The sequence below is a fragment of the Ailuropoda melanoleuca genome, unplaced genomic scaffold, assembly GCF_002007445.2.
Source record: "Ailuropoda melanoleuca isolate Jingjing unplaced genomic scaffold, ASM200744v2 unplaced-scaffold647, whole genome shotgun sequence".
Lineage (NCBI taxonomy): Eukaryota > Metazoa > Chordata > Mammalia > Carnivora > Ursidae > Ailuropoda > Ailuropoda melanoleuca.
Genome location: NW_023239058.1, coordinates 1 through 6,871, shown reverse-complemented (window position 1 = coordinate 6,871; position 6,871 = coordinate 1). Strand labels below are relative to the sequence as shown.

General features: G+C 52.9%; 1 long non-coding RNA gene and 1 pseudogene across 1 annotated transcript; both read right to left on the bottom strand.

Annotated features, from left to right (window-relative positions):
* Window positions 1–709: 709 nt before the first annotated feature.
* Window positions 710–2,844, bottom strand: LOC117800143 (annotated as a pseudogene).
* Window positions 2,845–3,574: 730 nt separating this feature from the next.
* On the bottom strand, window positions 3,575–6,842 carry LOC117800144. Its single transcript, XR_004623065.1, has 2 exons — window positions 4,684–6,842; window positions 3,575–4,469 (listed from the first exon to the last, which is right to left on the bottom strand). It is a non-coding gene; the product is annotated as an uncharacterized LOC117800144 (long non-coding RNA).
* Window positions 6,843–6,871: the final 29 nt, after the last annotated feature.

Genomic DNA, 6,871 nt, shown 5'->3' with positions numbered 1-6,871 from the left:
GCAGATTGGCTGGGATTATCTTCAGGCTGAGAAGGAAGATGAGGGGAGCAGAGGGGACTGAGANGACTGAGGAGGCTCAGCTTAGACAGGAGAGGGCTGAGCCACTCCTTTGGGGGAAAAGTGGGTCAGGTCCAGGCTCATGGGGACAAACCTTAGGCCACTGTGTTACGTGAAATAAGCCAGTCCCTGAAGGACTGATACTGGAGGACCCCACTCGTGAGAGACGCAGAGCACTCCGATTCATAGAGATGGAAAGAGCTGCTGAGTGCTGGGCCTGGGGAGGCAGAATGGGGGTTAGGGTCTCGTGGGTAGAGGTTCAGTTTGGGATGACAATGAAGTTGTGGTGATGGTTGGAGGTGGCAGGTGCAGAGCAGTGAATGTACGTATGGCCACTGAATTGTACCCTGAAACGTGCTGAACAGTATCAGTCGTATGTCCATTACACCACAAGAGGAAAGTAGTGCGTCAGGAGGACAGGGCCATCGCGAGTCCCAGGAGGGCCCTGGAGCAGGGATCCTGTATCTTGGTTCTCGCTCTCATGCTCTGCCCCTTGTTGGTGACTGAGCTCACAGTAGGCACTCAGTGAATGCTTGCTAACACATAGTGCAGAGAGAGACCACATGTGCAAACCCTCCAGTGGGCACTGAGGGATTNATCCAGACAGAGCCAGTGCCCACATCTCACAAACACCAGCACAGAAATAGCCATTTAAAACCAAGGCAGGAACCAGAAATAACCCAGAGGGCTCCATGCTCCTGGAGGCCGTGCTAGCGGTCATAGCCTCTGGCGGTCAGGGGACCAGGGGTCTGAGAGGTGGCTCGGCGCACCCCTGACCCTGAAGGCCCATGGCTGCTGTGAGGTGCAGGGACTGGGAGGAAGACCCAGCCAGGGCCCGTTCTGGCTCCAAGGCTGCTGCAGGGCCGCTCCCAGCCCACCAGGCGATGTCTGTTTAGAACCAGGGAGAAAACCTTTTCCCTCAATTGTTCTTTTTAAAGATGGTTGCTCAGCATTGACACAGAAAAACATTTGACATAAAACTGGAGACGTTCGCAGCTGCAAATTACCCAGAAATGATTGAAATGCACTGACCACAAAGAAAGGAACTTGTGCCCCAGGCAGGCCTCCTGTGCATGGGGGTGGCTAGGGGCCCTGGACATGCCCAAGTGGGCAGTGCTGGACTCCACAGTCGAGGGGACAGAAGAAGGAACATGCTCTTATGGCTCTGCTCAGAAAGGCAACCCGGATGGAGATGGGGCGAGCCCCTCATGCGTTCTGGATGTCCTGGTGATTCTTGGGCACTGACCGAATCTCAGCATCTTCATGACCCGGGTGGGGGGAGGGCAGCCCAGCAGCCTCAGGTCCCACATGGCCTCCGGGGCTTGGTGGGCTTGTGGTTCAGGTGGCTCTCGTCCGGCCACATGGCCTCCATCCCATTGGCCAGGTCGACCCCCATTGCCTGGTGACAGGCCAATGTCAGTCAGTGAACCTCCACCAACTCCCCCCAAAAAGGCCCCCATATAGTAAAAGTTGCCCTGGCCCCTGGGGACGTGGGCCTGGGACTGCGGCCGGCGCGCATAGCTGAAGTTCTCATTGGCCACCCAGTAGAAACTGGGGTACAGGGTGACAAAGGGGGGACAGGATCTCCACACCCACGTGGTCACGGAACTTCATGTCCACATCGGCGCACACCAGGTGGTCCACCTCATGGAGGAAGCGCTGCTCGCAGAAGCGGCTGATCATCACCATGTGCTGCATGGACACATCCTGCCAGCGCAGGGCACCGTGGACCTTGAGGACCACCACCCTCCGGCCTTCCCAGAGAGGCACACAGGCCCGGCAGCTGGCTGATCACTGAAGACGTACTAGGTGACACTGTGTCCACCATAAGGACCACCACCCTCCGGCCCTCACGGAGGGGCACACGGGGCACAGCAGCCAGCTGGTCAGTGAAGACCTAGTAGGTGACCCTGTGTCCCACCATGAAGTGCTTTTTCGCCGTCTGCAGGAACAGCTCCAGGAAGACCACATAGCTACAGGGACAGGGACAGGGGACGGGGTGAGAGGAGGGTCACTGCCAGAGGCTGGCAGCAGGACCCTGAAGCTGAGGGCCATAGACCTGTGTACCTTCTTCAAAGGGCAGTCCCTGGGCTGCTTTAAGCAACAGCCACTCTCCTGGTCTCTCCTGAGTGAGTCTGCCCATGGGGCCTCCCCCTACCTTCTGCTCCCAGAGATGGGGGCTGTCAGCACCCCATCTTACAAAGGGGTGCCTAAGGCTTAAGAGGTTGGAAGCCATGCAGCCCCACATGGGCTCTAGCATGCTGGAGCCAGGAACACTCCCCCTGTGCTGAGCTCCCGGGCAAACCCCCAGGTCCTGTCCCCACCTGCCAGGAGCAGAGCACCTTGGGGCACAGCCCTTGTTTCTATGCCCTACAGTCTGGGTAGAACCAGCAGGGCCAGCCATTGGCCCCATTTTGTTCTGAGTGGGATGTCACCGGCCCCCCCAGAGCTGTCTCCACCTCCTGTAGGCTCCTCCCTTCAAGGCTACTGGGCATCCTGCTGACAAGGTCCTCAGTAAACCCCTGGTATTCCTAGGAGGGGTCACCCTCGAACTTCCCCAGGTCAGGAATCAGGTCCAGCCCATGGTCAGGGAAGGGGAGAGAGGACCTCTGGAAGAAGAAGGAGCTTGCTTAGGCCCCACCCTTGAATCCAAGGGTGTAAGCTTCCAGGTTCAGGTTTACCTCTCCCCACACAAGAAGTTGGGAGTCTTGTCCAACCACCTCACATGTCTGGTCCCCCTCTGAGGGGACTATCTGCTCCCCACCATAGGGACAGCAGCTCCCCCATCATCAGACAAGTTCGGTGAGCCCCTCTGAGACTGATTTTTTTGTGCAGACACTAAGGCTACGTCCTTACGCCTGCCCCATCACGGGCAGGTTAGCAAATTGCTCACATCGGGAAGGCGGGCACTACATTTAAATAGCGGACAGGCACGTTCAACCAGCAGACAGGAGTCAGGACATCAGCGGGCAATTCGGGGCCCAGCCAATGGGGAAACAAGCCAAACATGAAGCAGGGGGAGAGAAGAGTGCTCCTGGCAGAGGGCACAGTGAATGCAAAGTCTTGGACTCAGGCCTGAGGCACATGTGGGACAATCATACCCCTGGGTGGCCCACAGAGGGAGAGGCCGTAGTGGGAGAGGTGAGGCTGGAGAGGATGGGCAGGAGGGGAGCAGACTACAGAGAGGCCCAAATGTTATGTGTCGAAAAGATCACTCTGGTTACTGGAGGAGAATGGGCTCTGTGGGGAAGAGGACAGGGAGACCCCAACCCTAACCTTAACCCTAACAACCCGCNAACCCTAGCAACCCCTAACACCAATGCTAACCACTAATGCCGACACGAATGAAATCATCACAAAACCAGCAAATACATTCCTACACCTGTCTCAAAGTAGAGATAAGAAGCAGGATCAGAAAAATTGCAAAACCAAGAGCTCATAAATCTATTGTACATCATAAGTGTCTCTTCACAAACATTTCAAAGGTTGTTCAATATACTGAAAACCAGCAATGTTATACTCTGCAATAAATTTTTAAATAAAAACATGTGGTTATATTAATTGATGCAGGAAAGGTTCTAACCAAAATCTAATGTCTGTTGCTGATATAAACACTCCCGAAACAGGAATAAGGGGTAATTTTTTTCAATAATCCTGTAGCAAACCCCATGCTCAAGTCTCAAGATTGACAGCTCTGCTCTGAAATCAGGAACAAGGACAAGATGCTGGCTTTCACAGAAGGACAGACACTGTGTGATTCCACCTGTATGAGGTATCTAGAGACAGAGAGTTGAATGTGGCTGCAGGGCCGAGAGGAAAGGGGAATAGGGAGTTAGTGTTTCATGCACACGATCTCCCTTGGGGAGAAAGAAGAAGTTCTAGAGAATGATGTACAACCCTGTGAAGTCAGCTAAGGCCAGAGAACTGTGAACCTGAAATGTTTTAAGTGGTAAATGTTACTATGTTTAGTCACAGTGAAAAAATGAAGGACTGATGCATGTCACCATGTGGACGGACACTGAAAACAGCCCCAGCGACATAAGCCATCCAGAGAGGCCACCCAGATTGGAGGCATCTGTGCTCCTTAAATCCATCAGGGCTGTGCAAATATGGGAAAGTCTCGGGAGCAGTTGCAGAAGAAGAAAACTGGATCCGAATGGAGCAGGATATTTCAGACAGTGGGGCAGGAGGCAACAGTTCAAGGGGACCTGTGGTCTGGATTATAATATGGAAACCGCAGTGATTTCCTCGTTCAGGGTTATGTGGTGGCTCCGCGGGAGCGTGTCCCTGTTTGGGATAAAACGCACTGAAGTATCCCGTGTGAAGTGGCAAGTGTGGTAAAGAAACGACAGCTGGGGAGTCTGCGTGTGGAGATCCAGGATATTTGTGCTGCTGTGACAGGTTCACTGCACCTTGAAATCATCGCAGAGTCAAGTACTCTTACAAACAACCACGTCAGCACCAGGTCACAGGAGCAGAGACCACATCAAGCTTCCTGATGGAGGCCAAGTCCTCCCAGACCCAGTTCACCCACCACGGAGAGGCCACTTGCCAGTGTAGGAGGCCACACGTTAGCAAGAGACTCGTAGGAGGATGACATTGGCAGCCCCAGTGTCTCGGGTNCACCTTGAAATCATCGCAGAGTCAAGTACTCTTACAAACAACCACGTCAGCACCAGGTCACAGGAGCAGAGACCACATCAAGCTTCCTGATGGAGGCCAAGTCCTCCCAGACCCAGTTCACCCACCACGGAGAGGCCACTTGCCAGTGTAGGAGGCCACACGTTAGCAAGAGACTCGTGGGAGGATGACATTGGCGGCTCTTGTGTCTCGGGAACAGGAGAAGCAGTGGGATCTGGAATTCCAATTTTCCACACACTCCACCAAAAACTGGTTAGAACTGCGAAAATGCATGAAGGGAAGGCTCAGTCAAGTGGACTAGGGTCGCCAGAAGGGGGGCTGGGCGGGGGAGCCGACCACCCAGTGTCAGTTACAGGAACAACTGTCAATCACAGACCCCACATTAGAAGCCCCACAGCAGAGACTCATCAGCCACAGGCCCCAAAGGGGAAGATGCGGGTTTCACCTCCTCCCAGAAATCACTACTCCTGCAGCTCAGCGGGTGAGAACCCTCCTTCACCCCAACCCCGCTTCTCTCCAGGGGACTTTCCTCCAGAACAACCCTCCCAACACCTCCTCCTCAGTGAAATACTCAACAGGGGACAGCCCTGCTCTCAGACACCCCTGAGACACCGACGACAGACGTCGAGGGAGACGGACAGCCCTGTCCTCGGACACCCCTGACACACCAACGACAGACGTCTACACAGCATGGAGCCCTTGGCAGTCCCCACTCAGGCGGTTTCTCCTCACCTTCTCCTCCCGTGGCGGGTCCTGAGGAGACCCGGGTCCTGTGGGTGTGGACACTGCTCCACGTCCTCCCGAAGTCTCCACTGTGGGTCCTGAGGAGGCCGGGCTCCTGTCCACGTGGACACAGCCCCACATCCTCCTCAGCAGGTCGTGGAAGGCCGGGCTCCTGACTGTGGATGAGGCCCCACGTCCCCCCGGGCCTGGGCATCAGCACACAGGGTCCTGAGGACTTGGAAGGCCTGTCAGCGCCCCGGAAAGCGCGTGCCCCGCGGGAGTCGCGGAGCGGGACTCGGGCGCCCCCTGTGGGCGGTGGGGGCAGTGCAGGGTGCGGGGCGCTCAGTTCAGTGGAGGCACCTGTCCCTTCTGGGGTCCAGCTGAATCCATTACATTTGGAAAATTCAAACTGAAATGAAGTCCAATTACCCCCGACATCTCCAGAAATAGAAACAATTAATTAGAAACCCTACAGAATTAAGCGAAATGCAGGCACAAGCTTTACAACTTACACCAAAATTCATTCAACATTGTAGATAAATTTAAAATGTAAAACTGTCAAAAAGAAAACATAAAAGAATATCTACATGACCTTGGGTTTGGTGATGAGTTTTAACACAACACCAAACGCCAATCCACAAAAGAAAAAAAACTGATGACATGAACTTCCTAAAATTAGGAAGTTCTGTGAAAGACCTTGCTCAGAAACTAAAAACCAAGCCACAAACTGGGAGGAAATATTTGCAAAACATATATCTGGTAAAAGATCTGTATTCAAAATATACAAAAAAGCTATCAGAACTGAACAATAAGGAAACAAACCTCCTAACTGATAATGGGTAAGGATCTGAAAATGCCTGGACAAAGAAGATATGCAGATACAGAATAAGCGTACAAAAATATGCTCGATGTCATCATTAGGAAAGTACAAGTGTAAACGACAGTGAGACAGCACTGCACACCTAGTCCAAATGCTGAACTCCAGAAACAAGAATACCAATTGCTGGAAGGTGAGGAATGGCAGCAACCGTCCCTTCAGAAGACAGTTTGGCCATTTTCTCCAAACCTAAATAAGTCTCACGTTAAGGTCCAACAATTGTACTTCTAGTATTTAGACCACTGCTTTGAAAAGCTATTTCCAAACAAAAACATGCAGCTATGCACAGCAGTTCTATTCATAGTGGTTACAAACTTAACGAAGCCAGGATGTCCTTCCAGTGATGAATCCATAAGCAAACTGGGTGCATCCGTGTGAAGGAGGCAGAACATACCAGGCAAAATGTGCCTCTTTGGCACAAGGGTTATTTGGGTGGATTAATTTTAAGAAACAGCAGACGTGAGAATCTCTGACAAATGGGTAAAAGTTGCTGTTTGGTGAATGAAAGGTACGCTGATAAAGGAAAGCTCCATTGGTAGGCCTGTCTCCCTCTGTATCAGGAACAGAAGGACT